Consider the following 9443-nt stretch of genomic DNA (forward strand, 5'->3'; position numbering starts at 1 on the left):
ATTTTTTTCTTCCATGGCCTCCTCTCCTTCTAAAAAGAATTTCTTCTTTGCAGTTTGGCTATTTCCCTTATCCTCCTTTCTCCAAGGCACTCCTAAGGGAAGTGTGGTAATTATGCCTATGATTTCAAGGGTGAGCTCTATGGAGAGGCCTTTCACCACAACAGTGGCATGGGTCCTAGTTAGTGGAATGTAGGAGAGAGAAAAATCATTGGCTACTTCATCATCATACCTCCTCAATTTCTCAAAGAAACCCATCCAATTGTGCCTTGTGAATATCTCTAGTACAGGAGGGAGATGATGAATCCTCACTGTGTTGATGGGTTCCCTCTTATTAAATCCCCCTATCATTTTCTCTGATGGATGGAGGGGTGTATATGTCTAATACAAAATTTAATGAATGAGGAAATTTAAATGAAAATTCTATGTATGCAATTCCCTTATGCTGCAATCATTTCCAACAAACTAGAAGTTTTTTTTAAATATTTTTTCACTTGGAAAAATGTGGGGAAATATAGAGCCTACCTCCTTATCATGGCTTGATGAAGCCAACCCCTATTTTTCCCTTTTAAACCTTCTCACTGCCAATCCTGTAGGTGTTGGACTATATCCTGTAGGATCTCCTGTAGGATCCTATAGGTGGTCCTGCGCAGGAAAAAATTGAATTTTACCTTTCCTGTAGACTGCTTGAGGGCTGAGAGCAACTTTATAGTGTGTAGACTCGAGAATGTGAATGCTTCTATGCATGGGGATCAACATTTATGTCCTCATATGGGTGATTTGAGTGGGGTGTTCTTATGGCAACCGAGGTACGAGTATACATTTTTGGACCGTTGGTCCCACTACCACATCATCATTCTCCTCACCTCGTAATCAAGTCCAACTTCGGGAATCCGTAGCTTAACTACTTTTGACCTCATCCCTTCTTTTCCTTGACTTGACTGCTGCCACATGTGTAAGGACTAACTATCATCTCCTCGTTGACTAAGCGAAGGTGGCCAAGTTAACTGGCCACCTTTTGCTTGTAAAACAACTCTTTCTCAACTTTTGCATGTTTTATCATATTATGCTAACGAGAGAGTGGAAGCGAGATACTTACCTGTGGTAATGGTGCCTTGATGTTGTTTGTTGAAGAATGAAGTCTTTGCTGTGTGATTGTTGGATGTGCTTTTCTCCTTTATTTTTTATTTTTATTGTCCTCTGATGATTTTCATTGATGTGTAGGTACTTGGATGTTGATGTTGATGATCCTGATGCTTCTGCTAGGCTTTGGAGGAGCTTCTTCTACCTCTAGATCTCCATGCTTGAAGGTAACAACAACCTGTGATTTTTGTTTTGTGGGATAGGCTGCTACAGGATTTCCTACAGGATGTCCTGTAGCTGCTCCTCCCTCAAAAATTTTAATCATTTTCCACTGCTGGAGCCTGAGGATGGTTGGCATGGGTAGAGAAGGGGTCTAGGGATTTGTGAATGAGGAAAATAGCCTTCAGGTGTTGTCCCCTTGTTCTCTGTCTTCATCCTCTTTTCTCTTTTTTTTCTTTGAAAACTGTAATTTTTTTTTTTTGAAACTGACTTTTTTGATGAATGCAAGGGTGATCATGGTGGAGAGAGGTATGGTGATGAGATGGTGAAGTAGATTTTTTTTTTTTTTTTGACATGGGTAGGTCATTCCCTTGCTCTAGGGTTACTTCCTTTAGGATTCCCAAGCCACTGTAATTCCTATAGGATCATCCTATAGGTTTTCAGGGAATCCTATAGGTTTACAGGGAATCCTGTAGAAAAGACAGAACCCTTGCAAACTGAGGTAAATGAGTGGAAAAAATGGAGGGAATGATGGAATGATGAAGGATAATGAATGGAAAAATAAAAACATGAGCTAGATAGGTCCCTTTTGATTCTCTTGTTGCTCTGATCGTCCTCCTGTTGACCTACAAACAATATTTTCAAAGTTTTCTTTTCTATTTTTTTGAAAGCAACTAGTCTGCCTCCTCTTTTCATCCTAGCTGCTTGTCTTAGGCACCTGAAAAAGAGGTTTTCACCCAGGGATTTTTTTATTTCACTTTTTTTTTAACACCATTGGGCCACCTCAAGAGGTTTTCAACCCAACAGTGGGACTCAGGTGCCTCATGGAGGTTCTCACCTGAGTCTCCTTATTTTTCTCTTCTTTTTTTTCTTTTTTCTTTTTTCTTTCTTCTCTCTCAATGACTTGATGAGGTAGGAGTTGAGACTTGCTCCACCACCATCACTATTTTTCTGATACCATCAATGAACTCTTGCTTTGACAATGGCTTCTTGTAAACCTTCAATCTGTGCCCATTAACAAGTAAAGGAATAACCTCTGCATCTATGGTTCTAATCTACACTAAACCATTATCATGACATTTCTCTATGACATAAGGTGCTAGCCATCTAGTCCTTAACTTTCCCTTAAATTCTTTATATATGGAATCATATAACAAAGCCCAATCACCTTCTTGAAATTTCTTGTCCTCGATGTTCTTGTCATGCCAGATCTTCCTCTGAATTGGAGTCACCTCTGTGTGTAGGAGGGCCTACATTATGAACTCATCTAACCCATTCAACTAGAGCAATCTCTCTTTTTGTGCACTGCTGAGATCTAGATCTAGCCAGGCTGCCATCCTCAATGTATTGTACTCAAATTCAATGGACAACATGGCCTTCTTCCCATAAACCAACTCATAGGGTGTGAATCCAGTGGTGGTCTTCCAGGTGGTATTGTAGGCCCAAGTGGCCTCAACTAATCTATCTCCCCAATATTTTCTGCTGCTGCTAACCACTTTGGTTAGAATTCCCTCCAACGCTCTGTTGGTCACCTCCACTTTCCCATTAGCATGTGGGTGATAGGGAGTGGATGTTCTATGCTTGATCTTGTGTTGGCTTAACAAGTCTTCAATCATGTTGGATGTAAAATGGTTGCCTTGATCAATGACCAGTTCTCTAGGGTACCCAAACTTGTAAAATACATTTTCCCTTAAGAACTCAACCACCTTCTCCTCTGTTGTTGCCTTGTTTGCCTTGGTTTCAACCCACTTGGTCAAATAGTCAGTGCACACAATGATGTACTGCTTTTGCTTGGAAGGAGGTTCAATAGGTCCAATGAAATCCATGCCACACTTGTCAAATGGCTTGAAAGTCACTTGAGGTTGCAGAGGCATTTCATCCCTTGGAGTAGGCTTTCCCATCCCTTGGAACCGATTACACTGACTAGTATACCTTCTCACATCCTGATGAAGAGTTGGCCAATAATAACCAGCTTGTAACACCTTGAATGTTGTCCTCTTGGCTGCAAAGTGACCTCCACAAGGCCCATCATGACAAGACAAAAGGATGTAAAAGACTTCCTCCTCCCTAACACATCTCCTCAGAATTTGATTTGGGCCTATTTTGAAGAGGTTGCCCCCAATCCAAGTGAATGGGGGCTCTTCCTCACAATATTTTTTTTCTCTTTGGAGGACAAATTCGGTGGGAACTGTGTAGACACCAAATAGTTTTCTATGTCAACAAACCATGGAGAGAGAACTGAAATGGTGAATAAGTGTTCATCCGGTAACTAATCATCAACCATTCCTTCCTCCCCTACAAGAAAAATTAATCTAGACAAAAAATCTGCAACAACATTTTCCTTGCTAGGCTTATCAACAATAGTTAGATCAAACTACTATAATAAAAGTAACCATCTAATTATCCGGGAATTCACATCAGGTTTATTCATTAAATATTTAATTGCAGCATGGTCAATATGTACAAATGTTTGATAACCTGTAATGTAATGCCTAAATTTGTTCAATGAATGCACAACATCCAGGAGCTCCTTTTCGGTCACTGTGTAGTTTAGCTCGGCCTTTGACAGATTCTTACTCAGAAAGTAAATGGCATAAGGAAATTTGTCATCTATTCGGCCTAGAGCTACTCTTATGGCTTTGTGTGAGGCATCACCGTGTATATGAAAAGGAAGGGCCCAATTTGGGCCTCGAAGAATAGGTGCAGTGGTCAATTTGTCCTTTAGGGTGCCCACGACCTCTTGACAACTTTTTGACCATACAAACTCAGAGTCTTTGGCCAACAAACCAAATAAAGGAGAAGCTAATTTGCTGAAGTATTTTATAAACCTCTGATAGTATCCAACTAGACCTAGAAAACTTCTGACATCTCTCTGTTTTTGCGAAGGTGGGACCCTTTGGATGATGACTATTTTGTTTGGGTCCACCTGTAGTCCTTGTTGGGATTTTGAATGACCTGGAATAGTCCCTGTAGTCATCAATAACTCACATTTTTCGAGACTAAGGGATAGGTTCATTTCAATGTGTTTTTTTAGCACCTTACCTAAGTTGGACAGAGCCTCCTGGAAATCACACCCATAAGGTGTAAAATCATCCATATAAATCTCTACTGCATCATGGGCTAGCTCGGAAAAGATACTTAGGACTGCTCTCTTGAAAGTGGCAGGGGCATTACATAGGCCAAAAGGAAGGACCTTATAGGCGAAAGTACCCTAAGGACAAGTGAAGATGGTTTTATCCTGGTCTTCCAAGTTGATCTATATTTGTGTTTAGTCAATTTAGTGTTGTCTAAATTGCTATCATAAATTGTCAACCCGGGGCTCGTAAGCTGATGAAGTGAAGGTGTACAGTATATACTTAAGTAACCTCTTAGATATTTTTGTCGTTTGGGGGTGTTGTGGCCAATTTAACTTCCTAAGATGGAGTGATGATTTTATAAACAAATGAGTGATTTGTGTGTGTGTATGGTGGTTTCTAAATGAGTGAGTGTGTGTAACTGGTGGTTTCTAACTACTTTCTAAACTTGCAAAGAAAGAGCTTAAAAGAAATAGAATGAAACTGAAAGCAAAGCATAAAAACCACTTTCTAATGGCACTAGTCACTACTCATGCTGCTGCAATAAAAAAAAGTAAGAAAAACCACTTTAAAGACCAATTATAATGTTCATCTCTTCCTAACACTCTGTTTCCAACATATAGTACTATGTGAAACACGATTAAGAAGTAGTTAGATAAGAGTCTAAAAAGTAATCAAGCTCTAAGATGACAAATTATAACACCACTGTGCCTCTCTCCAACATTCTGCTTCCAACATACATTGTAATGTGTAACAAGTGAAGAAAGAGTTAGTGATATAAGTCAAAAACTGCTCAAAGCAAGCTGTAATTTATTAGTATTCTAATCTCTTAAAGATGAACAACTTATGATAAGGAGACCATCAATATGTTAGCATACAACTTGAGAAACTAAACTAGAAATCAAGCTAGAAAAACAGAATAAAGGCAGAAACTATGAATATGACAACTGAAAATACCATTAGAGATAAAGAAAATACAACAAAGACACACAATCCCGGGCTAACACCTGCAGAAAACAATCCTGATCAGTTAAAGTAAATGCTGGAAATGAGATGAGAGTGAAAGTAAATCAAAACTGTACATGTATTAAAGAAAAGGAAAATTGCTGAATTCAAAAGAGGGAAATGGCAAGAACATAAAGGTAAATTTACTGTACAAAGGCTGTTATGAATGGGGGCCCTCCATCCAAAAAACCCAAGGAAAGATCAGCTACTTGAAAGAGTCAAAACAGCACAGTCTTCTATTAACTCATATGCAGAAATTATAGTAAAAAGTGCTGAAACAGCAGCTTCAAAACAGAGTTTCTGTATACACTAAAATTGCAGCAATTACATAAAAAAAGAAACTAAAAACTAACTCTTAAGCGTGCGCAGACGCTGGATTTTATAGGCGTATGAACAACTGCCTACTGCGTAAAACATGAAACTAGAAATTAACTGACAGTCATGCTAATTAAATGGTACAACAACACGTAAACAGGTCCGTGTGTTATCTGGAGGTTACGGTCGTCATGGAGGTTGAATCCAAGGTTGGATCCTGTCTCCCATAACCTGCGTAGCATGGAGGAATCGCCATCTGGAGTGACGTGACCTTTCAGCTCACGCAGCACCGTTTGAGTTGGCTTTGCTGACCGAAGTTTGATCCACGTTGACCAGAGCTGTGCGTGGCGTTGCTGACCGAACCAATAGCATAGGAACCTTTAACACCTTCATTCCCATGTGCCCATGTGATTCGTTTTTCAAAATGACATGTGGAACATAGAGATCAATGAAAAGGTTGCGGAATGACTAGATAGCTGCGGAATTGCTGAATGGCTGTGGAATTGCCAGACAACTGCGGAATCTCTGTGCATATGTCAAAAATCTAGACAAACAGTCAAACATTAGCAAAGTTAACCAATCATGCTTAAAGACATTAAATGTAATGATCTGGATAGGTTTATGAGGAAAATAGGGCAAAAGAGAGGGATAAGTGAGGAAAAGCTGTAGGTAATGAGAGATAATTAGGTGCAAGTTGGAGGCTCTACATACCCCCACTACGAGGGTGTTGCATGTCCTCATGCAACGAAAACATTGTTTAATCCACCTGCTGAGATGCCTCTGCTAAGACATCTAGTCTTCTCCTCTTCCTCTGTGTGGCCACATTGACTCTTGGTTTCCTCACCAAGCATCTGAATTTTAAATTGACCAAAGCTCTGCTTAGCTTCCTGCATTTCTTCTTTAGCTTTATGTTTTTCCTTTGCCAAAGGCCCAGATGAAGCATGGTATTATCGTGGACCATCTTGTCCACTTTAGCTTGCTCCTTCAATTTTTCATTCTCTTGTATGATGTGGCGATTTAAAACTTCAAGCTCAAAAATTTCCTGTTTGAGTGAGTGAACTTGCTGCTCAAGAGGTAGAACAGTGCTTGGACCAGCAGCAGCTTGTTCTAACGTCTCCAGGTAGTTATAAACTTTTTGCTGATCTGGGTCAATCTCTGGTGACCTCTTTGGACTAGGCTCATGCTCAAATTCGGGTTCATGCTCCTGTTGAAAAGGGCTTTCCTCTCGTGGAGGAGTAACCTCAACATGTGGTGGCCTTGCCTCAAAGTCAAGTCTTGTAGCAACCTTTTCAGGTGTGCTCAAGTCAATAAAGAGTGACTCTTTGTCCTTTGTGGCCCCCAATTTGTCTTGTAGCCTGCTACTCCTCCTCACGGTGGTGATGCTCTGTTTTTCCTTTTGTTGCTTTTGCTTTTGCATCTTCTTGGAAAGGGCAGCCTCATGAAGTTGGGCCAATCTATGTGCCAATGGCTGAGTGTCCTCTTCACTGAAATTTTCAGGAGTACGGTAGGTTTCTTGGGCTATAGCTTTTCCCTTATCCTTCTTTTGTCTCTTCCTACTCTCCTTTTTCTTTTGAGCAGCCTCTTGGACAATTTCTTGCAGTGTTTCTGTAATGATTTCTTGGGTTGTTTGGTCAATATCTACAGCAGGCTCATGGTCATTTTCTTCTTCAGAATGATGTGCAACAATTTCTTCTTCAACAAGGTCTTGGACAGTTTCTTCTTGGACAACAATTTCAGGGACAGCAATTTCTAATTGGACAACAATTTCTGGGGTAATTTCCTCTCTTCTTTTCCTTCTACTCTTTTTAGGCACTTGAGGTGAACCACCAGAGGCTTCCCCTATCTCTTGGAAATGATTCCTTACAAGAAATCTTTCCCATGTATCTCTTTTTGCTTTCAACTGTTCTTCAACTAGTATCTTGACAAGCCCATGATGATACAAATGTGGCTCAATGTTTCTTGGGTTTCTTTGGACTATTGAGCACATTTTTCTAAGGCTTGAGAGTAAAAAATATGGAAGGTTAATGTCATGCTCTCCTAAGAAATGCATCATAATTTTGGCATGGTAAACATATAGAATTCCAAACCTTCCCTCACATGTAAAGAATTTTTGTACTAGTAGAAGCAAAGCTGTCCATTCTTCTTTGACAAGATTAACAGGGATACCCTTTGTAAAAATGTTAGTGTCCATACCTGGATTCTTCAGAATTTGCTTCCATTGCTGGTCTTTTACTGATCGGTTTTTAAACCATCTCTCCCCAGTTTGTGGTAGTGAAGTGGCCTGTGCTAAACTGCTTTCGGTGACTGTAAATTTCAGATCTCCTATCTCCACTCGGTTGTCTTTGTCTTTGAAAGAACGTGCAAAAGCCTTTGTGACCTCTCTATGGTAACCCTTAAATTTTTGGATGCACTCAAGCCAATTTGCCTTCTGCAAAGTGTCTTTGATTTGGGGATATCCTTCCAGAAATTTGGAGCCCTCTGGCTCTGCCCTCAAAAGTTTACCCATCAGCTCTTTGGCTTGTCTTACGGCTCTGTTTTAATACTTTGGAGAAAGGGTTATACGGCTTCAACAGTGGCTTCAACACAATAGATTTACGGCTTCAACATAACAGCCGTAATACACTCACAACAGTGGTCAAAGTTTAGCAGAGGAGAAAAAAATGAAACAGAGTATGGTTACGGTGGCAGAGTAGTGAATAAGGCAGAGCAGTGGAAAACAAGGGAAATGCGGAAGTGAATCAACAGCGTGAATGAGATTATACATGCGTAGGAGGGTTATGAATAATGGGAAGAAACGGTTAAGTCCCTTAGACATCGGTCATGAGTGTACATTTGGCTGCGGAATCATAACGCAGAGAGCCGTAGTACAATTGTCTACGTCACTCAGGTACAAGAGTTTAAATGGAAGAGCAGCCGTGTTTGAGTTTTAAAATCGTGATGAATAGGGACCGTTAAGGCTGAGAGATACGTGGATTTCCGGTCGAGTAATGGAGAGGATTGGTAATCATTACATTAAATGGCTAAAAACACAATCCGGAAACCATGCAAAATGTTATAACCGTAGGTTTAGAAATTAGATCATACCTTATGTATCCACGCTTTGATTCCTTTTGCTCATCTGACACTAACCTTTCATTGTTTATTGCTGCTACATGACCTTTTTTTTCAATTATTGCTGATGACTTTTGGACTGCAGATTCCTTCTTAAAACAGACTGTGTTTTTTTTTTTATGCAGGTGCAGAAAGTGTATCGGCTGCGGAATTGGGATGTTGGCTGCGGAATTGCTCCTCAGCTGCGGAAACTGCAGTGATACCCTCTGTCTGCACAAAACAACTTTAGCTGTGTGAAATAAATCTGACAATGACTTTATTGGTGAGATGGAATGTAATGGATGGATGGGAAGAAATGAGGTGGAGTGAGAGTGATTGGATGAATGAGATGGTGAATGAAGTGGATGAAATGGCGAAATGAGGTGGAATAAGGAGAAGAGAGAGATTTTTTTTTTTGGAAAATGTGAGGTGTCAGGTGACCCTCATTTTCACCTCAGATTTTCTGCATAGGACTGCCAATCAGAGACTGGTTTTCAAGCCTATACATTTGTAAAAAAATTTCTTTTTTTTTTTTTTTTTTTTTCAAAAACCAAAGATTAGGTTGATGGAGGAGAAGAATCCTTCTCCACCAACCTGATTGCAGAATCTTCTTTAAACAACTTGACAAATTCCTCTTTTGAGAGTGGCTTCTGGTAGATC

The sequence above is a fragment of the Pinus tabuliformis genome, chromosome Q (genome assembly GCF_031772625.1).
Source record: "Pinus tabuliformis cultivar Carrire ecotype Pingquan chromosome Q, CPIR1, whole genome shotgun sequence".
Taxonomy (NCBI): domain Eukaryota; kingdom Viridiplantae; phylum Streptophyta; class Pinopsida; order Pinales; family Pinaceae; genus Pinus; species Pinus tabuliformis.